Source organism: Papio anubis, chromosome 13 (assembly GCF_008728515.1).
Source record: "Papio anubis isolate 15944 chromosome 13, Panubis1.0, whole genome shotgun sequence".
Classification (NCBI taxonomy): Eukaryota; Metazoa; Chordata; class Mammalia; order Primates; family Cercopithecidae; genus Papio; species Papio anubis.
The window spans coordinates 84,206,949-84,233,165 of NC_044988.1; the positions used below are offsets into that span (position 1 = coordinate 84,206,949).

A 26,217-nucleotide genomic window follows, 5' to 3' on the forward strand; every position below is an offset into this window, starting at 1 on the left:
GATTATTTTGTGTGAACATGTTTTCACTTTTTCTGGTATAAATGCCCAAAGTGAAATTGTTGGCTGTCTGGTAAACACATATTTAATTTGCCATGGTAAAACTACCTGCCATGATAAAAACATACCATGGCAGTTACCTATAAAATTTAAGCAGTTGCTTAAATATGGCAGTTACCTACAATTAATTTTGTAGGTAACTGTATGGCAGTTACCTACAACCAGAGTGGTTGTATCATTTTACTTCCCACAAGTAATGTGTGAAAGATCCAGCATCCTCTCTGTATCCTCCCTCCAGCATTTGGTGCCTTTACTATATTTTGCTTTAGCCATTCTGATAAGGGTGTGGTCATATCTCACTGTGGTTTTAATTTGCATTCCCCTAATGGCTAATCATGTTAAACATCTTTTCACATACTGATTCGCCATCTGTATATCCTCTTTGATAACACAGAGATCTATTTTGGCTGTCACGAGGTATTTCTTGTTTCCTTCTTGAATCTCAGTGGATTCAAAGGCAAAAGGTAAATCACTTACAGATAAATGATGAGTTACTGCACTTGAGTATGTACAAGATAGTGTTCTAGGTACTGTAGATAAAGCAGTGAAGAGAACAGACAAAACCCCCTGCTTTCATGAAGCTTATATTCTGGTGGGGGGAGATAACCAGTAATTAAAACAAATAATTTACAGTATATTAGATAGCCTTAAGTGGTTTAGAAAAAAAAGAAAAAAGATAGAAAATGATCTTAATTGCAATTTAAAATAGAGTTGTCAGAATAGACGTCATTGAGAGGAGATATTTGAGTGAAGACTTGAATGGGGTGGGGGAGGCCATGGATGTGTCAGGAGGAAGACAGCCTGGTGTTGAAGCCAGTGTACATGGTGTATTTACGGAGCAGCAAGGTGGCCAGGTCAGCTGGGGCAGTGGGAGGGCGAGTGGCGGGGGTGGGGCACAAGGTCAGAGTGATGGAGGAGGCTCACCGTGTATATCCTCCTGGGTCCAGGTAGGACTTGGCTTCTTCTTCACTGAGTTTGACGGGAAGAGGGGTGGTGGAGAGTGGAGTAGGGGTTCTTTGGAAGGTGACGGGCGGAGAGGTGGCAGGCTCTGATTTTACTTTGAAAAGATCATCCTGTCTGCTGTGTTGAGAACAGTCTGAAGCAGGAAGTGTGGAGTCTGGGAGACCCATTTGGAGACCACTGCAATCATCCGGGAGAGGCAGGATGGTGGCCTGGATGAGGTGATGACACTGAGGGTCACAAGAAATAGTGGATCCTGGATATATTAATGCTTTAAACTAGAGCAGACATAATTTCATATTATGCTAGATGTGGAGTGAGAGAGAAAGAGAAAAGTCTGAGTTGAGGGTTTTTGGTTTGAGCATGGGGTGTGTAAAGACGTCTTTAATGGAGGCAGGGCAGGTTATGGCTAGATGCTTGAGAGCGGAGATTGAGATAAACAAAGTCTAAGGGGACTTTTAGATGACCAAGTGGAGGCAATTAATAGGTAGATGGATGGTTATGTGGGGCTTCTAGGCAGAGGGTGGCGTGGAGATACTAATTTGAGAGTCATGCTTGACACAGCACCTACCACACAGTTAATGCTCAAAGCGGAGGTTCTCCATATGGTTGCAGGCCCTCAAATCCTGTATCTCAAGTCCTTGGAGCCAGGTTTCAAAAAGTATTCAGTTGAACTGTCTGAAATTGCATGTATCTGGTCATTTTGGACCTGCAATAATAATAGTTATATATGGTTCTCCTGAATAATCCATTACACATACCTTATATTTCATAACACTTTTGGTGGGGTCTGAAACAACACCTAATAATCAACTACAGAAATAATTTTGCAGCCCAACATGCTCATACTGAATGCAATAGGTAGTGATTCCCAACAACACATGCCCTCTCAGGTCAGCTTTTGCTGCCAAATGCTTTCAGTTTTTAGAGATTTTTGGATTTTGTTTATGGGCTGGTATTATTATTATTGTTGCTGTTATTATTGTTACCATTCTGTATGGCATTCAGGGGGTTGAACTAGGCAATAAGTAGAAGTTACTGAAAGGCACACTTCAGCTCAATTTAAAGACTTTGTCAATAATGTCCAAAGATAAATCATGTTGTTTCCAGAGGTGGAAGCTCTCCATTTCAAGGGTAAGGACAGGACCTGGACGGCCACTTATTGAGAATATTTTAGAGGAAATTTGATTATTGGAAAAGTGATTGGAGTTGATGTCTTTTACAGCTTCTACTCTTACTTAAACAAGATGACTCTACATTTTTTTCTACTTTTCAGGCCTTCTTTTCTCCATGTGTTAAATGGGGAGAGGGAGCTTTTTGATTGCTAAGGATGCTTCTACCATTAACGTTTTCAGGGTCTCGTGCTTCCCTGTGTCTTCTCTTTGCTTGTTGGTTGTTCCTTCCACCCATTTCTGCACATCTTTGCTTACATCCTTGTTTGCTAAGTAATATATTTTTCAGAATGTGCCATAGCAATTTCCTCATGATGTGCAAATGAGGGATTAGCAAGGGCGGCTGGGTTGGGTCAGCAGATGTTTTCTCTGTTGTTCTAGTTAATAAAAAAGGCTCATTTTTTAGCAATTACTTCTAGCTATTTGTTGGACTTGAGCAATATCCACAGCCTTTCTGCAAGGGTGCTTATTTGGGCATAGCCCTACTTTCCTGGACTGGCATTGATGGTTGGCAAGACCTCCCCTCTCTGGTTCTCTTGGGAAAAGAGCTATTTGATGAAATAGAAAATTTCAGTGGCTAACTCACTGTCTTCTAAGTGGCAACAGAAAAAGTGCAACCATTTTGAATAGAAACCTTTCTAAAATATGGTTTAAACTTTTAAAGCAGTTTATTTTTTATGATTATAAAAGTAACATTTTAACTTTAGAAAACTAAAGAAATAGAAGACAATTGAGTCTTCTGCACTTATTGAATCACAAAGAGCAATGTTATTCCTATGCGGAATTTGCCCTGAAAATCAGGCTTTCAGAAATCTTTCTTCTTTTCCTTTCTTCTTAATTATTTTCTTTCTTCCTGCTTTGCTTAAATCTAGCTTCCCTTTGGATTAATCAAAATTCTCAAGAGTGTAAAAGCCAACTATTTCACTTATAGGCATATACCCGAAAGAAGCCCTCACATATGTTCAACGGGAGATATGTATGAGGAACAAGGAGCTTAACTGTAGCACCATCATCACAGTGGCACAAACCTGGATGCACACCAGATGCCTATCATCAGAGAGGCAGCAAATAAACTGTGGTGAGCCACACAATAGGGCATTGTTCAGCCATCCAGATAAAGGATCAACAGCAACATGCTTCAATGCGGATAAATCTTAACATAACAATATTAATTGAAGATGTAAATTTCCAAAGATTATCTACAACAAAGCTTACATAAAGTTAAAAATAAGAAGTGCGTATTTGTGGTACACACACACACATATGGACATATGTACATAGCACTCATTGAAATGGAGAGCAAAGCACTGATGAATACAGGAATCTGGGTGATGGATACTCTGAGCAGGGGGATCAGAGGGTGGGTTGGCAAGGGGTTTCTTATGGTGTCATCTGATGCCCCATCCAGGTCCTAGCTTTCATTTTATGTCATGAGTTATTAGGTACTTATAGCATTGCAACTAATTAACTAATTGACTTAATAAAAATAAGTCCAGGTATGAACCTTGATGACAATGTGACATAATTTGAGAATGATGATGATTCCGATTTTGTGTATCTGAGATCCAAAAATAGAAAAGAAATGGGAGTCAGTGGACACTGTTTGCGGTCCTAACAAACTTTCCATGAGTCATGGGATAAGCATTAGTGCACAGATTTCACAGTGTCTATTTGGCTTCACAGAGAAACATTTTTAAATTCTTTTTCTTCGTTCTTGGCGCTGGTCCAGGCAGGTGATGTTGCCGGACACATGAGATCTTGCAGAACCTGGCCCCACTCTTAAAGCTAATAAGCACTTCCTTGAAAGAGCCTGGAGTTACGACTTTGAATTTGATGGCTATTTGGTTCCAGTTAGAATGTAGGAGTAGACCTGTCTCTGGGTGGGTGACAAGCTCTGGTTGAGAGAGTGGTGTCCATGTGGAGAGAGGATTGGCAGAGATTCAGGAATAGAGAACAGCCAGCACCAAGGTAGAGAGATGCACCTGGTAGTAACAGAGAATCTGCAATTCTGAGCCAGCCAGGTGGAGCCCAAGGGGTCTTGGCCAACCAGACTATTTCGTTGGACCCTTTCTTCCTTCTTTGGCCTTGAGATTATTACTCAGTTTTAACTAAGAATGCTGCTAAATTGTGAGGCCTGGCTGAGAGTGTGGACCATCTCTCATTCCTTGGATACTGACTCTGTGGCCCAGACTCTTTCAGAACCTGGAGATACAGATGGAGCCTAGATCTGAAGTTGGAGATTGTTATTATTTTTCCATGGTTGTAGCCATACTTCTCACGAGGACAGTACTAGCTTTTAGTGCTGAGCTGTGTTGAGTGGATCTTGCTATTAAGGAGCAAAGAGATTAGCTATAGACTGCATTTACAGTGGCAGCCCCAGGCAAAGTTAGAGCTCCCTCTTTTGAGTGTGTCTGCAGCCCACATCTCCATGACTGTATTCTTATCACATTGCATTGTCATGATTTATTTACCCGTGGCTGCCACCCACTAGCCTGTGAGCATCTCAAGGATAGAGTTTTGTCTTTTTCATTGCCAAGTCTCCCAAGTCCAGGGTACAGTGTAGGTGCTAAATAAGTGTTTTGAGGGGACACCGTACATTACACTTTGTAGCTGACGCCTGGTGAGTGAAATTCAAGGTGTGGATAGATGATCACTGGTTAGGAGGGATCCAAGGGGAATTTAGAGTGAGGAAGGGGTGGTTTGGCTTGGGCTTTGAGTGTATTTTATGGATGGAGATGATAGGGAAAGTGAAGGTGGAGATGAGGGAGTTTTGGTATTGGTGGTGGTGGTGGTATGGGGATATTCAAAGTAATAACTAGAACTGCATCCCTGCTGACCCACCAGAGTAGATTCTGGCTGTAAACAGTCAGCATTGCCACTCCTGTGCCTCCTAGCTACAGGTCAGCCCTGAAGATGAGGAGGGGCATGGGGCCATGATGGTGCTGTGGTAGAATGGGAATAAATGTTTCAGCATCACCACCTTTATTCCAGCTCTGTATCAGGACCTTTTTGTATATGACCTTTGCTGATTCTCATACAACCTTGGCAGGCAGGCACTATTACTTCAATTTTGAAACAGACTCAGAAGGGTGACACGAGTGGCAGGGCTGGAGCTGAAGCTGAGCCCAGGTTCCTAGTTGCTAGGACTGTGCTCTGTTCTCTTTGGAAGGTATGGGCAGTAGGGATCAGAGAGAAGATGCCTACTGGGTTTTGAGCAGGAGCCATGAGATAGGCCCAAGGGTGAATGTGGGCAAAAAGCAGGAGATATGGCTTTAGAAGAGGTCTAGCAGGGTCCTTAGGGCTGGAGTGGATAAAGTACCCTATTCAGGCATCTGTGTTCAGGAACATTCTCTTCCTTCATTTCCGAGGAAGCTCACACCCTTGGCATGACCTTGCTGGGGAATGTTTCTGGAACTGGACACAGAGCTCAGGGTCAATGGAAGGAAAAGTGCTGCCCTGGAATCAGGGCCAGAGACAACAATTTTAGAATTTAGAGTGGAGAGGTTGAGCACAAGGTTTCAGTCACTGGGGCTGGAGATGAGTAATGCCTGTCTGGTTAGGGGAGAAACTTCATTAGAGGGATGAAAAGAAAGTGATTAAAAAAATAAAAAGACAACAAGTCAGAAACTGAAGGTGCAGTTGAACAAGTAAATGGTTTTAGTACCAGCTATGGTGAGAGAGAAATGCTCAAGGACCAGTTTCCTAGGGGTGCATTTTTCATAAAAAAGTGTTTGAGTGATTTATTGATGGAAGCAACTTGTATAAGGGAGAGATAGAGGGAGGGTTGGGAAAGAGGTGAAAAGACACACAGAAACAGAAAGACAGACCGAGATGGAGGCAGGAATATACAAAGGCAAAAGAAATACAAATACAGTAACCCAGAGACACAGAGGAGGATAACAGGCCGGAGGTCCAGGGACAAAAGGAAACCGGGACAGAGAGAATTAGAGACAGGGAGAAAAGGACAGAGACAGAAAGAGGAAGCGGCCCAATGACACAAATGCCCAATGCATAGCTGTGTTTAATGGAGAAAACACAGTGAAACTTCCTGAGAAGTACTGCATCCTGGGCCTTGGGGCCTCCCCAGGAGGATGGGTTCTTGGGCTTAGCTGAGATACTGCATGGTCCTAAGTCCTGTGCCTTACTCACTGTCTTAGTCTGTTATGGTTGCTATAGCAAAATACTGTAAACTGGGTAATTTATAAATAATAGAAATTTGTTGGTCTTAGTTCTGGAGGCTGGGAAGTCCAAGATCAAGGCACCAACAGATTCAATGTCTGGTGAAGGCTCGCTCTCTGTTTCAAATATGGTGCCTTCTTGCTGTGTCCTTGCATGGAGGAAGGGAAAAACCAACTCCCTCAGGCCTCTTTTATAAAAACACTAATCCCAAAGGTTCTGCCCTCATGACCTAATCACTTCTCTCCACCCTTTAATACTATTGCATTTGGGATTAAGCCTCAAGATATCTTTTTTTTTTTTTTGATGGGGCACACAGACCTTCAGACCATAGTACTCACTGACATGTGGAAACTCCTGGGCCAAAGGCTGCCTTTAATACAGATTTTTCATGTAATGACAGCATCTTAGCACTGGAAGAGAGAGGCCTTGGAGCCATCTCCCATTCTCTTATCTCAGACTGCTGCTTGCTCCTCTGCAATTAACTCCAATCACCAGTTGCTCATTACTCTTCCAGAACATCATTCCTTAAACTGAGCTACGTCCCTGTGATTTCCACAGTTTGGGAGTGACACATGAGCAAATCTAGTGTTGATTTTTCTCTTGGCTCTTCAGGTTGTTGATGACAACAACCTTGTTCCCAACTGTGTTCTTTCTTCTTTGGGTCAATCTCCTGCATTTCCTTCACTGGTGTTATTAGTCAGGACAAGCTAGGTTATGCTGTAGTAACAAACAAATCCAAGATCTCAGGAGCTCTTAGAAGCAAAGGTTAATTTCCTGCTCACACTATGTATTCAACACAGGCTAAAACAACTTTACTCTGCTCCAACCCATATTCACCCCAGGACTCAGGTTGATCAAGTAGACTCTATCTAAAACATTGCTGATCATGGTGATTGAAGAAAAAGAGAACACGAGTCTTCCTACCCTGTTTCTGAAAGTTTCTACCAGAAGTGAAACATATCACCTTCACTCATGTGGCATTGGCCATAGCCTATGCCAATGAGGTGGGGAAGGGAAATTTGCTCTTAGGAAGGGACAGCAAATATTTGTGAACAATAATAGTCTACTACAATTGGCTTCTCCCATCCCACAGTTTCTAGCTCTCTATAGAAGCTACTCCCCTGTTCATGGAGGCTTCCAAGCTTATTGATGTTTCTCTTGATATTTGGGAGCCAGTACAGAACAAGCCACTTGGAGGGAGGTGATGCTCACGGGGCACCAGGTGATCATACTCATGAATCGTCCTCCTGTGTCTTAGAGCTACACCATATACATTACGTGTCCACTGAGTTTGCCAAGGCCATGAAGAGAGAGGAAGCACACCTTTAATCTGATCTCTTTACCCAGGTTAAGTGGGCCTTTATCCTTCGAAGCCTTTTAAACAATCTCGTCCTTTATTGCTCTAGAAGCAATTTTCTCCACTGTAGCTCCAAGACGAGAAAAGTCTTCCCTACTTTCATTGGATTTTGAAAGAGTGAGTGATAAACATTTATTTTATTAATCCACTGAAATTTTCAGCATTTGTCTGTTTTAGCAGCTAGTGCCAATTAGTCTAATGCAGAAATTGATACTGGTAGTGAGGGTGCTTCATTAAAAAAAGGGTAATAGAAATGATTTTAGCTTAGTGGTCAAGAGACAGGTGATGGGAAACTGAACCGTAGACTGGAAAGATGGAGATCAGGTTACGCAGGGGCAAGGTTTTGGAAAGTTGTCACCTGTGATGACTAGAAGGGCAAAGAGTGCTCATTGAACTCATCACTTCAGGGTAACAAGTAGGAAAATAGGGTGATGGTAGCATAGCTGTATTTGGCAAGGTATTAGGAGTATTACATGAGTTCAAGAAATTGTTAGATGAGTTGCAAACAGAAATTCAGAATAATAGAGCCCAGAAAGATGGGACCTTGGAGTTGAAACAGCAGACTATTTCTAGGTTCCACACAATATGAGATGGAATTTAAAAGGGATTTACGTGGCAAAGGCCCAGTAAAATCTCCTGTTTGGGAAATGACTCAGGTCAAACATCAAATTAGAAGTGTGGTCTTGTCATTGATTTTTCCATGTAGCCTCAAGGTAGCTGCTATTAGGTGAAGAGAGAGAGAAACAAAGTGATGAAAAAGAAAAGGAAAAGGCAGATTTAGGAAATGTATCTTAAAAAGAACTTTGCCTGTGTTCACTGGCAAAGACATCAGAAGCCTCTTAAGTTATTGAGTGAGATGCAACACCAAAGAAGCCTCAAGTCTGGGCTGCACAATCTTTGAGAGTTAAAGCAATCCCTGGGATGCCAGCCTCCCATGAACAGAAAGTGGATTAAGGAAACTATTTAAACTCCAAGGAGTGTTGTGGGAAGGAGAACTCTCCTGCAACTCCCAACCAAAGAGTGGATCCAGTGGTCATGAGAACAATGGACAAGGCTGAGCTTCCCTGACAGAAGATTCACAGCCCCTCACCCAGAGCTGGAGCCTTCAGGACATCTGCCCAGCAGGATTTCAGAGCAGCTCTGAATCTGTGACTTCTGTGTGTGTCCCATTCTTTCCAGCAGGTGTGTTTCCTGTGGCTGTCCCGTCCTGTTCCATCTTTGTATCTTGGATTTGTAGTGTGTGTAGTGTGGTATAGGGGTTGTTGGCAGAGAAGGATGTAGAAAATGTACTTACAGATCATAGGCCTAGGGCAGTGACTCTCAACTGGGGGTACTTCTGGCTGTAGGAACTTTTGTTAATAGCAGCGGGCGTTTTTGGTTGTCACAACTAGCTGATATTGACAGCTAGTGGGCTGAAGGCAGGATTGCCATGAAACATTCTACAATGCAGGGGACAGTCCCCCCATGACAATGAATTATCCAGTCTAAAATATCTACATGACCAAGGGATTTATTCCCTTGTCTAGGGAATAAAAGGCACAACATCCCAACCTAATAGGAAGATTATAGGATGTCACCTGGAAATCAGAGAGCCTGGTGTGGAGTTGGTGCTCATTTCTTCATTCAACAGACACTGAGTATATGTGGGAGGTTGAGGGAGGTAAAGCAGTGGGGATTTGTCAGGGTAATTAATGCTAGTTGCTGCAATAGACAAACCCCCCAAATCTCACTCAGTGTATTAAACAATAAAGTTTTATTTTTTCACATCATGTCAAAGAAAATTTTTCTTCTGATCATCAGATGTATATTTTTTCTCTTATGGGCAGTGTAAGCCTGCTAATGGATTGATTTTCCTCATTGATTTGGCTACTAGGCAGCTCATTATAACAACTGTTCCTTGCTGTTTACTAATGTTTCCTGGCTTTTCTTATTATCTGACATTTGCCCATTACTTTGATTCTTCTCCTGCCTGCTCCCCACTACTGTCAAAACACCTTTGGGATGAGATAAGCTATAAACTAATGAACGAAGTAAAAACATTCTTGCTGGCACACGGCTGCTGTGAAAGAGAAATCAGGGAACCGCTGTGTGCCTCTTTCCTTTTTTAAAAAGGAAAGTGGAGCTTTGAGTTCTGGCTTAAAGATGTACAGAATTGAAACATTTTGGGGTTGGGATCTTCAAACAGCTTTTCTTTTTGCATTCTGTAGTTTTACTTACCCATTTTAAGTTGCTATATTAACAATCCAGAGTCTCATTTGCTTTAGCTGAGCAAGGGAGGAGACGAGAAACTAAGGTCTTTTCTCCAAGATCTTTTGGGGAATCACTTCATGCAAATGTCTTTGCATCAGAAGGAAACTGTCAGAAGGTCAGCCCCCTCTCCACTCCTGAAAAGGCATAATTCAGAGTTGGTATTTTTAGTTTTGCTTTTCTGTTTCCAAATACGAAACAGACAAGGAGTCAGGAGACCCATCACGTACTTGCTATGTGACTTCAGGCTGTTCACACCCCTGTCTCTGGTCTCCAGAAAAACAAGAGGGCTGAGAATCCACCCAGACGCATGGTTTTTGTGTAGCTGGGGAGTGGGCTATTCCAGTGAAATGTGCGTTTTGATGATCATGGCTAAGTGGGACTTTAGTGACTGTAACCCTGTGTTCAGATGAAGCCTGCTTAGGTCCTATAAGCGTAGAGGAAATGAGGGTTTTGGAGGCCCAGGTTGGGGTCTCACTGGACAGTCTCAAGAGGTGGGAGTGAATGTGAACTCTGGAGCACATTGGTTTCCACGTGTCCCTCTGTTGTGTAACCCCAGGCAAACCATGGAGCCTCCTTAGGCCTCAGAGTCCTCATAGACTACAACAGGATGACAGAACTACTTGTTATGAAGAAAAAGTGACATGATGCTCATAAAGTCCTGGGTACATTCTGCAATTCACATTCCTGATTACTGCCCTTCATTGGATCAGACGTGGCTGGATTGGGGTATGACCGCCAGGAGGACTGGGCCAGGATGCCCTCACCCAGGGCACCGCTGACTGGCCCCTTGCCCCTTGAAAGTGGTTAGAAAATAGTCACCCCAGCAACTCTCCCTGAACAAAGAGTAAGAAGGATACAGAAACATCCTTACTGATAAGGTTCCAGACAGCCAGCTTGCAATTTTCAGGGTCTTCTTCCTCTCCATCCAAACGTTCCTTGAGACACAAGCCACTTTTCCTTTTTGGGTTTCCATTTTCTCCTCTGTAAAATGAATAAATTAGATTAGATCATTCCTAATCTATCTCTGGGTACAGTGGCATGTGCCTGTGATCCCAGCTACTTGGGAGGCTGAGGCAGGAGGATTGCTTGAGCCCAGGAGTTTGAGACCAGGTCAGGCAACACAGTGAGGCCCTGTGTCAATAAAGGGGAAAAAAATGTGTGCCTCTCATCTAATCTTGGCACGACTGGCATTTCAGACCAAGTAATTCTTTGTTGATCTGTGCACTGTAGGACATTTAGCAGCATCCCTGCCTCTGCCTACTAGAAGTCAGTAGCAACCTTCTCCTGAGTTGTGACAACCACAAATTTGGCAAGAGATTGCCAAATATCCCCTGAGGGCCAAATGGCCTTGGTTGAAAACCATGATTTAAGAGTACTTAAACATAGCAATGCTGAACACCTTTACTGAGTACTTCTTTATTCCAGCTACTGTGCTAAGTGATTTCCATGTCCTAATCTTAATCAATCCTCATGACATCCTTGTGAAGTCAGTAATTATCTTTTGCTTTGCAAACGAGGGTGATGAGCTGCTGATAAATCACAAAGCTGGGATTCGTATCTGTGTTTTCCTGACTTCAGAGCTCGTGAGCTTCACCATTCTGAAAAATTTGAAATACAGGGGTGGTCTTTTGAAGACCAAGGCAAAATGTTTGATGTAGTAAAAGCATGGGATTTGGGACCATGTGGACCTGACTTGGAATCTCAACTCCATACTGATGAGCTTATCACTGTCTCCACGCTGATCCCCATTTCTCCCATTGTTAAATTGGGGGTAATACCAGCAATGCAGACTATTGGAGGATAGAATAAGGCTGTAGGACACCGGACATATCAGGCTCTTCTCCAGCTAAACTATATGCTTGACAACAATGGACAGCTCTGTGAACGTTGCTTTTGTTCCTTTCCCACCATCGCACATTTGGTGTCAGCTCTCCTGGGGTAGATGAAGACCTCATGACACAGTGTATCACCCCCATCTTGGTACCACTGTCCCTTGGGTGTTGATGGCTTTCTTCTGAGCCCCATACCGGCATAGACAGTGGGCTGCTGGAAGATTCATACTCAATATAACCAGAACTGAAATAGGCACATTGCCCCCATCTCGCAACTCCCCTGTGGCTTTCTCAGTGACCACCAGAGAGGTCCCAAGGCAGGACTCTGGGAGTCATACTTGACTTCTCCCAACACCTCACTTCCATAGCCAGGCACTGTCTGCCATACTTAGTCAGCCCCACTGGCATTTGTCTGCATGTCTCATCCCTGTGGCCTTTTCCCTGGGCCAGGCTGCCATACTCCTCACCTGGACTGCTGAAAGTGCCTTCTAACTAGTCTCCCTGCCTCCCCTCTTGCCCTCACCATCTATCCTGACAGTGCCCTCACCATCTATCCAGACAGTGCCCTCACCATCTATCCTGACAGTGCCCTCACCATCTATACTGACCGTGCCGCCAGAACAATCCTTCTCCTCTGGAAATCTGACCAGGTCTCTGCCTCCTTGTCCCAAGATAAAGCTTATCTCCTTACCTGGCACATAAAATCCCTCTCATTCTGGCTTTGTCTTCTCTTCACCCTCCTCTTCAGCCTCTCTCCCCTTAATTTTCTGTTTCAGTCCTAGGGGACCATTCACAGTTTCTCGAAGGCACCATGCTCTCTCTTCTCTTTAGCCATCAGAATATACTTTTGTCCAGCCTAGAGCTCTTCTCTGCTACTTTTGCTTTGGCTTAGATGACTCTTTTAAGCGTCAGCTTAGAGTTCACTTCCCCTTGGGAGCCTTCTCTGATCCCTCAACATGGGTCAAGTACAGTCATGCATCCTTAATGACAGAAATACATTCTGAGAAATGTGGTGTTAGGCAATTTTGTTGTTGTGTGAACATCATAGAGTGTACTTAACACAAACCCAGATGGTAAAGCTACGGCATATCCAGGCTATACTGTAGAGCCTACTGCTCCTAGGCTGTATCCCTGTACAGCATGCTACTGTCCTGAATACTTAGGTAATTGTAACACAGTGGGAAATTTTGTCTATCTAAACATAGAAAATGTCCAGTAAAAATGTGGTATAAAAGATTTAAAAAATGGAAAAGCTATATAGGGCACTTACTATGAATGGAGTTTGCAGAAATGGAAGTTGGCTCTGAGTGAGCCAATGTGTGAGTGGTGAGTGAATGTGAAGGCCTAGGACATTACTGTACACTCCTGTACTTTATAAACACTCTACATTTAGGCTACACTAAATTGACATAAACATTTTCTTTCTTCAATAATAACCTTAGTGAACAGTAACTTTTTAACTTTATGAACTTTAACTTTTTAACTCAGTTAAAAAGTTAACTTATTAACTTTATTTTTTAAATTTTTGACTCTTTTGTAACACCTAGCTTGAAACACACATTGTACAGTTGTATGAAGATATTTTGTTTATATCTTTATTCTATAAGCTTTTATCTATTTTAAAATATTTAAAAAATTTCTTATTTTTTAAACATTTTTGTTAAAAATAAAGGCACAAATACACATATCAGCCTAGGCCTACACAGGGTCAGAATTATCAATATCACTGTTTTTTCACTTCTACATGCTGTCCCATTGGAAGGTCTATGGGGACAATACTATGCATGTAGCTGTCATCTCCTATGATACTAATGCTTTCTTGTGGAAAACCTCCTGAGGCTGTTTTGCAGTTAACTTAAATTCAGAAGAGGGAGTACATGTGAAGAATAATGATAAAAAGTATAGTATAGTAAATACATAATCTAATAACATAGTCATTTCTTATCATTATCAAGTATGATGTACTGCACATAATTGCATGTGCTATATGACCAGCAGCACAGTAGGTTTGTTTACACCAGCATCATCATAAACATGTAAGTAATGCATTGTGCTACAACGTTGTGATGGCTATGATGTCACTAGGTGATAGAAATTTTTCAGCCCCATTATAATCTTATGGGACCACCATCATACATGTGGTCTGTCATTGACCAAAATGTCCTTATGTGGCGTGTGACTGTATCTACTTAGGGCTTCCCCACTAAGGTAGTTACTCTTCTGTGCCAATAACCATCCATTGACATGTCTGTATCCCCCACCAGACTGAGATTTTTTTTTTTTTTTTTTGAGAGAAGCAAGTATGTCTTTTTCTACAATCCGCAGACCCCAGAACAGGCATTGCTATGATCATTGTTGGTAGCACAAATGGATGATAGGTGGTGTTGCATGACTTAAAGAGTAGCATAAGGAGGTGGGAAGAAACCAAGGCAGGAAGCTATGGACTCTGACAAACAAGCAGTTGTGACCAGTTTTGAAACTGGCTCAGCAACCCCTCACCCCATTTTGGAATCTCCAGGAATTCAACAGGTAAATTATCCTATTTGTGGAAGTGTGACTCAAGGCAACCTTATCTCTGACATTAAGAGAAATTAAAAAAAAAAAACACCAATGCAGAAACAGAAAATCAAACATCACATGTTCTCACTTACAAGTGGGAGCTAAACATTGGGTACACAGGGACAGAAAGATGAGAACAATAGACACTGGGGACTGCTAAAGGGGAGAGAGAAGGGAAGCAGGGGCTGAAAAACCACTTATTAGGCACTATGCTCACTTCCTGGGTGATGGATTTAGTTATACCTCAAACCTTAGCATCGAATCTATAAATTACCTTGGGCAATATGGCCATTTCCACGATATTGATTCTTCCTATCCATGAGCATGGAATGTTCTTCCATTTGTTTGCGTCCTCTTTCATTTCATTGAGCACAGGTTTGTAGTTCTCCTTGAAGAGGTCCTTCACATCTCTTGTAAGTTGGATTCCTAGGTATTTTATTCTCTTTGAAGCAATTGTGAATGGGAGTTCACTCATGATTTGGCTCTCTGTTTGTCTGTTATCGGTGAATAAGAATGCTAGTGACTTTTGCACATTGATTTTTATTCTGAGACTTTGTTGAAGTTGCTTATCAGCTTAAGGAGATTTTGGGCTGAGACGATGGGGTTTTCTAAATATACAATCATGTCATCTGCAAACAGGGACAATTTGACTTCCTCTTTTCCTAATTGAATACCCTTTATTGCTTTCTCATGCCTGATTGCCCTGGCCAGAACTTCCAACACTATGCTATCCCCATTAATCTACCAATGACTTTCTTCACAGAATTGGAAAAAACTACTTTAAAGTTCATATGGAACAAAAAAGAGCCTGCATTGCCAAGACAATCCTAAGCAAAAGAACAAAGCTGGAGGCATCATGCTACCTGACTTCAAACTGTACTACAAGGCTACAGTAACCAAAACAGCATGGTACTGGCACCAAAACAGAGATATAGACCAATGGAACAGAACAGAGCCCTCAAAAATAATACCACACATCTAGAACCATCTAATCTTTGACAAACCTGACAAAAACAAGAAATGGGGAAAGATTCCCTATTTAATAAACCGTGCTGGGAAAACTGGCTAGCCATAAGTAGAAAGCTGAAACTGGATCCCTTCTTCATACCTTATACAAAAATTAATTCAAGATGGATTAGAGACTTAAATGTTACACCTAAAACCATAAAAACCCTAGAAGAAAACCTAGGCAATGCCATTCAAGACATAGGCATGGGCAAGGACTTCATGTCTAAAACACCAAAGGCAATGGCAGCAAAAGCCAAAATTGAAAAGTGGGATCTAATTAAACTAAAGAGCTTCTGCACAGCAAAAGAAACTACCATCAGAGTGAACAGGCAACCTACAGAATGGGAGAAAATTTTTGCAATCTACTCATCTGACAAAGGGCTAATATCCAGAACCTACAAAGAACTCAAACAAATTTATAAGAGAAAAACAACCCCATCAAAAAGTGGGCAAAGGATATGAACAAACACTTCTCAAAAGAAGACATTTATGCAGCCAACAGACACATGAAAAAATGCTCGACATCACTAGCCATCAGAGAAATGCAAGTCAAAACCACAATGAGATACCATCTCATACCAGTTAGAATGGTGATCATTAAAAAGTCAGGAAACAACAGTGTGCTGGAGAGGATGTGGAGAAATAGGAACACTTTTACACTGTTGGTGGGACTGTGGAAGACATTGTGGAAGACAGTGTGGCAATTCCTCAAGGATCTAGAACTAGAAATACCGTTTGACCCAGCCATCCCATTACTGGATATATGCCCAAAGGATTATAAATCATGCTGCTATAAAGACACATGCACATGTATGTTTATTGTGGCACTCTTCACAATAGCAAAGACTTGGAACCAACCCAAATGTCCATCAATGACAGACTGGATTAAGAAAATGTGGCACATATACACCATGGAATACTATGCAGCCATAAAAAAGGATGAGTTTGTGTCCTTTGTGGGGACATGGATGCAGCTGGAAACTATCATTCTCAGCAAACTATCGCAAGAACAGAAAACCAAACACCGCATGTTCTCACTCATAGGTGGGAATTGAACAATGAGATCACTTGGACACAGGAAGGGGAACATCACACACTGGGGCCTGTTGTAGAGTGGGGGGAGGTGGGAGGGATAGCATTAGGAGATATACCTAATGTAAATGACGAGTTAATGGGTGCAGTACGCCAACATGGCACATGTATACATATGTAACAAACCTGCACATTGTGCACATGTACCCTAGAACTTAACATATAATAAAAAAAAATTAAAAAAATAAAGTGACTTCCAAAAATAAGATTTAAAAAAACAAAAAAACACTTAGTATCATGCAATATACCTTTGTAACAAACCTGCACATGTACCCTCTGATTCTAAAATAAAAGTTGAAAGCGAAAAATAGAAACCAAAACCAAAACCAAAACATCTTTGCACCTGACAAGAAAGCTGTGTTCCTTTTGTGTGATTTGAATGTCAGATGGGGAGGTTCAAGAACCAGGAGCTATAGGACCTATGATTCATTCTTAGCTGGGATGTTAAAGAATTTATTAACAAGACTCTCTGTTGGGGTAACTTGAAAAACAGGATGAGCTTTTGGTATGCTTTGGAGCAGGATTTTCCACCCTTGACACCACTGACATTTTGGACCAGATAATTCTTTGTTGTGGGGACTTGCTATGTGCATTGTAGGATGCATAGCATCATCCCTGGTTTCTACCCATTAGATGTCAGTAGAACTCCCTCCACTCCTATTGTGACAACTGAAAATGCCTTCAGACATTGCCCTGTGGGGACAAAGTCAACCCTGGTTAAGAATTACTGTCCTAGAGGAATTGGAGCCCATCTAATTGAACCAAAGAAGCACTGGATGAGAGTTGAGTTTGAAGTCCATTGCGAACTCTGCCATTTAGTGAAGATGTTTTCTTTAAGTTCTATCTGAATTCAAGGTCAGGCTGCTTGACTCTGGATAAACAGCTTGACCTGCTGGGTAGCAGCCTTCTCATCTCAGGTAATAGAATAATGCAAGTCCAGAATATTGTTGATACTTCTGAGTTCAGCTTTGGTCTTAGGAGTGATCTCAGGGATGGGTGAGCTCAGACCTCAGGATGGGAATTGGTGGCCTGGCAACCACAGTCAGATGATAAGATTCAGGCCCCTGCTGGCTCCAGATGGTTTGTCTCCACAGGCTAGCTCTGCTTTCTTCCTTGGGCTTTTCCAGATGTCCCAGGGAGGACTCTGTCTCACCCAGTCATTTCCGGGCTTCCCTTTTTTTTCTAACAGTTCAGGCTGTCAGGGCTGAAATGTGCTTAGAAACATTTGATATCAGCCCTTTGCTACAGAAGGGTAAACTGAGGCTCAGAGGAGGGAAGAGATTTGGCTGAGGTCATATAGTGAGGTAGAGTAAGACCCCTTATTTATCCAAGTTTTAAAATTCATAGTGTGGTATTCTGTCTCTGACTGTGGGCTACCTAACTGTGGGAGCCCACTCCCATGTCTTGGTGGAACTTTTAATTGTAGACTTTTCTTTTTATTTAATTGAAAGTCACATGTCTTTAGTTTTACACTACCTGCATCTTGCTTTCTGCTTGGTGATAGCCATCTTATGTGAAAGTAGGACTGTAACACTTTAGCAAGAAATAATGGGCTTACTTTACATCCCTAGTTCAACATTTGGTTTTTAATTGAGTTTTAATCCAATGAAGCGAAACTAATGGTAAGACTTTGAGGCACTTAGCTAGGTTTAGAAAGACTTTTGGAGCAGCTAGGCCCTTTTGGGAAACTCCCCCATTCTTGGAAGCCATCTAGTCTACCATTATAGGGTTACACACTGGGGTTATTTCCCATCATGTGATTTGGAGGGAAGGGCCTGGGCTTTGGACATGGGTTCAGATTCCAGCTCCATCATCTCATAGCTATGTGAATTCACCACAAAGGTAACACCATGTTTTTGAATAGTCACTGTGGGCGGTTATATTATATATTACTTTAATATACTTTATAAGGACTGTGAGAAGAAGGGTTTACAGTTTATGAAAGAGAATACAAAGTGGCAGACAGTTTAAGACACAAAGTTACTACATTCAGGAACAAAGTTAAAAGTATCAGAGCCAGGAGTTGAACCCCAAGCAATCTGGCTCAGGATTATAAACGATTAAAATCAGATTTAAAAAAATGATTAGGTATAGCATAACTTTCTTGAACTTCAGTTACTTAGAAGGCTAAGTTGGGAGGATTATACCTCCTTAGAAAAACTGCTCTGAGAATTAAATAAAGTAATGCCTGCAGAGCACGTGGCACCAAGTGTCTGTTTAATAGATACCTAGTCTTCTCTCTTTAGCACAAGTTATTAAAGTTAGCTAATTGTCAGTTATGATTTAACAAGTGCTAGCTTGGTGCAGGCACATTGCTAAGTGAGCTTACATTTGTAATTCACAAAAATAACATGAAGTTCAATTATTTACTTCATATTCTCACTGAAGAAATGGAAGCACAGAGAGCTGGAAGGAAACTGTGCAAGTTCAAACAGGGAGGAGATGGCAGACTGAGGACTTTTGCATTCACACCTGGCTAACTCCAAAGCTACACTCTTGGCCCTGGGCCATGCTCACCCCCTCTAACTATTCAAACCTTCAGAAAATCTCAGCTGCCCTAAGTTATCCCATTAGCATGCTTTGCACCTTTACAAACTAAAATAAACCAAGTTCTCATCTTAAGTAGTAGATCTTTTCCTGTTCAGGAAGCTAGTACCTTGAGAACCATCTGAGTTCTATTAAGTCTTGAGGATGCTGGAGTCATTTCTTGCTTATTCCTGGTGAATTTCTAATTTAGACTTGTTTCCATCCCTCTTCCAGTGTACCTAATACCTCCTCAGGGACTTCAGACTAATCTTCAGCTGAACTGGAGTGAGATCTAATTAAAGTTGTTAATGATCTGGCCCCAAAGCACCTGGCTGATCTCATTTTTCAGCATATCCTCTCCTCTTCAAGCCCCCTGTGACTCACAGCTTCCTGGACCCTCTGAAGCCTTTAGCCAGGCAGGCCCCTACTCCTCTGCTTGGCATTTCCAAATCCAGTCCAGCTCTGTCTTCATCTGATTCAAATATTTCTTCTCTCCGAAGCTATGTCTGCAAGTATGGGAAAGCTGGGTGAGGTCAGAGTTACATATTTCAGATCAAAGTTATCAGACTGAAAGCTCATTTTCTCTTTGTCTCTATAAGACCCAATATAGTGCCCCAAGCTGTAGGCCCTGATAAATGCCTGATTAAAAAGAAAAACAGAAAACTGCCTATGGCATAAAAGCAGGGGCGATGGAGGCAGACAGACCTGGGTGTGAATCTCAGCACTTATTAGTTCTTTGATCTTAGATTATATTAAGATATTATTCTGAACCCCTCTTAGCCTCAGTTTCCTTATTGGTAAATGGGGGACAGCAATGTGATCGTTGTGAAGATTTAAGGATGTCTTACCTATGAAAGCACGTAGCATTGCTGAGTTTGGTCTAAGAGGATGGTTACTAAATCATAGCAGAACCATAAGTTGCTCTTCTTGGCTAGAATAAACAACCTTTGGGAGAAAAAGAACTCTATTGTGCTTCAAGGAGAATGCAGGATAATCAGTTTGTGAAGGTAGGAATTGTATTTGTCTCAGTCACAGCTGTGTCCTCATCACTTGACACAGTGACAGGTGATATCTGGTGTTCAACAAATACCTACTGGAAAAATGAATATGGGTCCAGAAATATTTAGCCTATTAGAGTGCAAAAAACTCACTTGGACTGATACCCACCTAGCCTCAGAAAGAGAAACTGAGGCCCAAGAAAGGGAAAGGACTCCCCAGTTTCACACAGAGATTTGGCAGCAGGTATTTTAGGTTACCTGGTATATAGCATCATCTATAACCTGGTATCACCATGGTGTTTGGTTGACAAAGGCTGACTTGGTGTGGCCAGTCAGAACTGAATCTAGCCCAATTCTTTTGGTCCTCAGTGACTGGCAAGAGTGGAACCAAGCAGAGGATGAAAAGGGCTAAAGCATTCAAGGGGAGTAAGCACCTGCACAGTAATCCACTTGGCACAGCTAGAGTACAGGCTGCCTGGAGAAGAAATGGGAGGAAAGGAGGGCACAAAGAATAATGAAGACCTGGTAAACCAGGCTCACTGGGACTTTATACCTGTGATTGTAGATTGTCAGCAGAGGAGGGACTTGATCACATCTGCATGTCAGAATAATCATTCTGGCAGCTGTGTGAAGGTGAGTTGGCGGTAAGAGAGGCTGGAGGCAAGGCCCCCCATGGAGGGAAGTTGCCTTTGTCCAGGTGAGAGATGCTTAAGGCAGGGGCCAGATAGATGGGGTGGAGGAATAGGTGAAAATAACATTAAGAGATATGATCCATCATGGCCTCAGATTCCCTATCTGTGTTGAATATTTCAGAACCAAAGTTTCTATGATGGCTTCAAAGCTAGAATAGAGTGTAACTACAACTAGGATTTGGGATCCCTGGGAAATGAGTGGACTCCTGGAATAAGATTTTGTAGACTCCCTATTGTTTTATTGGCTAGATATATTTCATGGGGGTGTGCAGTGAGTGTTTCAATATTTATAATAGTCCTAAATGGTGAAGAACGTGCTATGGACCTTGAATGATGGGTTCTAAGGCTAGGTATATTTGAATGGTGGCAAGAGTTAGAAGAGCTTTGGAAGCCAACTTGTTGGGTGCTCTCAACACCTCTACAACCTGCTCACCAAGAGACTGTCCAGTCTCTGGATCTCTCCTGTAATGAGAAGACTTTTGCCTCCTGGATAGCGTGTTCCACTGCTGAGAAGTTTCAAATTGCGTATCAACACATCTGTCCCATTTTTGCTCCACTTTGGCCAGAGGAAAGAGTGTCTTTGAAAGAGACTGTGTTAAGAATCCTTGCACAAAAATACCCAGTAAATGAAGGCATGAAAAAGGCAAGTCATCACCTTGATTGAAATTGATTTTCAATTTTTCTCATTTGAGGCCCAATAGTATTTCAAGCTGCGTGTCAAACAGAGACAGAAACATGGTAGAGCTCAAGAAGGATTTTTGTCAAAATGGAGCTCTGATAGCCAGGTAAATAAAATGCCAACAGTACAGTTGAGATAGTTCCATTCATGGAGGAGGCCATAGTGGGGAGGAGGGGCACAAGGTGGAGTCTGAGAAAACAGGAATCTATTCTAGGTAGTGGGGATGATGTCAAAGCATGAATACAAGCATAAACTCATGATCATTAGAATGTATGATCACAATCACTACGATGTACATGGGAGCTGTTAAGAAATAAGGAAGAAATTGCTGCAGTGAGTGTGACCAGAGGGTTGGAAAAACACTGAGGCAATGACTTTAAATGCAATGGGCTGTGTACTACCCTCTCTTACCTTCACTTCCCTTATCCTCCTCCTACTCCAAACCTCTTCTCCCCAGTTTCTTCCATTGTCCTTTAGCTAAGCTGACTACCTCCTTCCTCCTTCCTTCCCCACCTAGATCTTTCTCACTCCAGGTTTCTGTCTCATTCCCCACATAGAAGCCATGCCTTACATTTTTATAATGGTTGGCAGTTCACAATGCCAGCTGGAATACATTATCTCATCAACTTCATAACCACACTTGCAGGTAGGTGCTGTCCCCATTCTGCAGATGATGAAAATGAGCCTAAAGGAGATGAAGTCACTGGCCTGAAGTCACTGGCCTAAAGTCACATAGCCACGCGGGGGCAGAGGCACAATGATGGCCCATGGGTTTTTCTCCATTCACCACTCCAACTTTACAGATTAAATCCCTGGCATTCCAGTGTGCTGACTTGCACTGGATTTGCCCTGAATGTTGAAAACCAAGTGATCCCCTCATTTAAGGACCCCAAGGTGGCTACTTTCTCTAGGAGAGATTTTTAGAGTTAAAAGAGGATTTGTCTCCCTGACAGTTGTCTTGAATTCTGGGGAAGTCCCATCCTAAGTCATTTGAATCTTTTAATGGCCAAGCCTGTTGCCTATGTTCAAACTCCATTCCGATGATACTGATACTGTGGGTACAAACCAGCAGGCTAGAATCAGCAGTGAGCTGGAGCTCACATATACTGGCTTGCTGGTTAAAATTTCAGGAATTTTTTGAGCTGGCTGTTAAACACAACCATTACTGAAAATTATTTAAGCTCATAATCAAGTGAATTATATTGAAAACAAAGGTAAGGGATATTCAAAACTCATTACTTCTTATTTTGCTAGACTTTACTATTACTGTAATTAATATACTCTTGAAGTTATTCCCATGTATTGTATCCAAAAGAGGAAAATGCCATATAATGCTCTGTTGTCGCTCATCTCTTTCCCATTCTATTTTTAGTGACATCCCATTGGCAGCTTGAAATTTGCCACAGAGAGAATATTTACACCACGAAAATCAGCAAAAGTTACAAATCAAGTTCCTCTTTCTCCCTCATTAAACATTTACCAGCCAACCACGGGCTAAGATACATCAAGCTTTATGGTAATTGGGCCTCTAGACTCCTGAATGCCAAGCCTGGTTCTCTGCCAGCATGAACTTGGGCAGAAGGCGGAAGGGTGTCTAGAGAAGAATGGAGATAATAGACATCAGGAAGTAACTCATTACTTGTTCTCTCTTCCTCCACCTTGGTGGTGATGACAATACCAGCAATGATATAGGACACTTAAGACCATTATGGACCAGGTGATGTATTAGGCATTTTACTTACCCTGTCTGTTTAAGTCTCACACAAGCCATGTAAGACGTTATTGTTTCTATTTTACAGATGGAAATCTGAAGCTCTGAGAGGTGGAATGACTTGCCTGAATTTACCAGAATCTGGGATTTACCAGAATGTTTACCAGAACAAATTTACCAGTCAGGCTTTGAGACCAGATCTGTCCAACCCAAAATCAGTGCTCTTTCTGAAATGCTGGTGGGAAAGGAAGTCATCAGAACTCTATGGACCAACTCTGCACATTTGTTACCTTCTCCAGAAGTGCTTTCGTTGCTGATATGCCAGACGTCTTTTGTTAAAATTAATCTACTACCATCACTATATGGGAAATAACTGGCTAGCCTAAGAAAAGCAACCTTACATAGATAAAAATAATTGCACCCCTTCCATCTGCCAAAAGAGTTCTATCGTCTGTTTCCCAGGCAAAATATGGGCTTTGGGAAATATTGCCAATAGACAATCTGAGTGTGGTTGCAGTAAAGCATACTAGAATGACTGGAATACCCAGCAAACTGGGTAAGAATCATGTGTTCTGCTGTCACCAGACCTTGCCTGGGCCTGGCAAACTCTGCCTCTGGGGTTAGCAAAACTCCCTTTCTCTCCCCTCTTTCAAACAAGAGTGATTATCAGTTGTCAAAGTTGCTACTTCTGCAGAGAAGGAAAAGTGGTGCTGGACACTGTCCACAGATTGTTTCCCCCTCTGGGGCAAGAGGATTGGGAGAGGGATGTGCACATGCTTTTCTCAATGTGTGGTTTTCTGTTTGGGTTTGTGGTTTAAATCCCTAATTTTGGCAGCCACCTCTGCCACAGACCAGTGAATCCATGCAGGTGGGTTCATTCCATACTCTATGAAATACATTTTGATGTTAGAGGGGCAGGGATGTCTGATTTATTATTTCATCCTTGTCTCCAGGGAGGGGAAGCAAAGCTAGTAGTATTTTTTTTTTTTTTAAGGGCAATCTCAGGCATTCTAGAATGCTTTACTGCAGCCACCCTCAGATTGCCTAATGGCAATATTTCCTGAAGTCTATATTTTGCCTGGGAGACAGACAGTAGAACTCTTTTGGCAGATGGAAGGGGTGCAGTTACTTCGATCTACATAAGGTTGATTTCCTGAGGCTAGCCGGAGTTATTCCCCATATTGTGATGGTAGTAGAGACCTCTTGAAAAGGCTGGATGCCTACAGAGGAAAGTCCCTTGGGAAACCTGATTGTTGAACGTATCTGACCATAAGCTTATTCAAATATGGTTTTTTTTCAGTTATCTGAAGATTTGGGCTTTCCATGTCTGCCTTCTTTCTTCCTCTTGATGTTTGTAAGGGAGGTAGGTATTGATTGTACTTGAAAAGTATGCCCAGAAGATGGCGTTCATTCCAGTGGGATGGCGAGAGAATGACACGTTGGCACTAGAAAATGCCAGGCTGGAAATCTAGAAATGAAACAAAGGAAAGCACCCCGCAGAGCTGGTGAGGTGTGAGCATGGAGAGTCCCCACCTGGCAGGGAAGTGCTGCAGAAGCAGATGTGATCTGAGCTAACCTGGTTTTCCTCCTCAGTCTGCCTTCTCCCTTCTATTAGGGACATGGCTAGATCCTCCTTGATAAGAGCCCCTAAAAGAGGTCCTGTTTTAGTAATCTAGGCCAACTGGGCTGTTTCCTCAAGCTAGAACTACATGCAGAGAGTGGCAGTGCTTCTGTTCTACAGACTTCTTAACCGTTTTGTTGCTCTTGACTGCATCCACAACTTTGGAAATCCCTCTTCCCTTGGCTTCCACAAGCAGACCCCAACTCTTCTCCATCAGAGAAAGTTTTACTATTAATATTATACGATTCTACTGCCCAACAAAACTCAGTATATTTATTTATTTAATTGGCACATTGTAACTGACCACATTTATAGAAATGCCATTTGATGCTTTGACACATATCTATGTTGTATAATGATCCAATCAGAGTAGTTAGTGTATCCATCTCCTCATGCATTTATCATTTGTGGTGAAGACATTCAAAAGCTTTTCTTCTAGCTATTTCGTATTATACAATGTTTTACTGTTAACCATGGTCTTCCATAGCTGTGCAATAGAACATCAGAATTTATTCCTTCTATCTAATTGTAATTTTGTACCCATTGACAAACTTCTCCCAATCCTTTCATTCTCCTTTTCATCCCCATTCTCTGGTTATCATTGTTCTACTGTTTGGTTCTATGATACCAATATATATATTTTTAGATTGCACGTATCAGTGCAATCACAAGGCATTTATCTTTCTGTGTCTGGCTTATTTCACTTAACATGATATTCTCCAGGTTCATCCACATTGTTGCAAATGATAGCATTTCATTCTTTTTTTTTTTTTATGGCTGAAGAGTATTCCATTGTGTTTATACACTACATATTCTCTATGCATTCATTCACTGCTAGACACTTAGGTTGATTCCATATCTTAGGCTGCAGTGAATAGTGCTGCAGTACATAGTGCTGCAGTACACATGGAGTACAGATAACTCTTTGACATAATCATTTTATTTTTTGATATATACTCAGTAGTGGGATTGCTGGGTTGTATGGTAGTTCTATTTTTAATTTTTGAAGACTCTCCATACTGTTTTCCATAATGGCTGTGCTAGTTTACAATCCCACTAACAGTGTGTAACTGTTTCCTTTTCTTCACAAACTTCCTTGCCAACATTTGTTTTCTTGTTTTGTTTTCTTTCCTTCCTTCCTTCCTTCTTTCTTTCTTTCTTTCTTTCTTTCTTTCTTTCTTTCTTTCTTTCTTTCTTTCTTTCTTTTCTTTCTTTCTTTTCTTTCCATTCTTCCTTCCTTCCCTCCTTCATTCATTCATTCATCGCTCATCGGCTTTCGGCCTCGGCTCGCTCGGCTCGGCTCGGCGCCATTTTCGCTCATTTCATCATCATCCTCCACATCATCCATCATCATCCCATCATCCATCATCCCTCCCTCCCTCTCTCTCTCTCTCTCTCTCTCTCTCTTTCTCTTTCTTTCTTTCTTTCTTTCTTTCTTTCTTTCTTTCTTTCTTTCTTTCTTTCTTTCTTTCTTTCTTTCTTTCTTTCTTTCTAAATAGTCATTGTAACTGGAGTGGAGTTGTA

At 41.9% G+C, this 26,217-nt stretch overlaps 1 long non-coding RNA gene across 1 annotated transcript in view; it reads left to right on the plus strand.

The window, feature by feature from the left end:
* The window catches only part of LOC110741367, a 31,401-nt gene extending 5,752 nt beyond the window's left edge, over nt 1-25,649 (plus strand). Inside the window, exon 4 of the long non-coding RNA XR_004177973.1 lies at nt 23,161-25,649. This is a non-coding gene — a long non-coding RNA (uncharacterized LOC110741367). The remainder of the gene's footprint in view (nt 1-23,160) is intronic.
* The last annotated feature ends 568 nt before the right edge of the window (nt 25,650-26,217 follow it).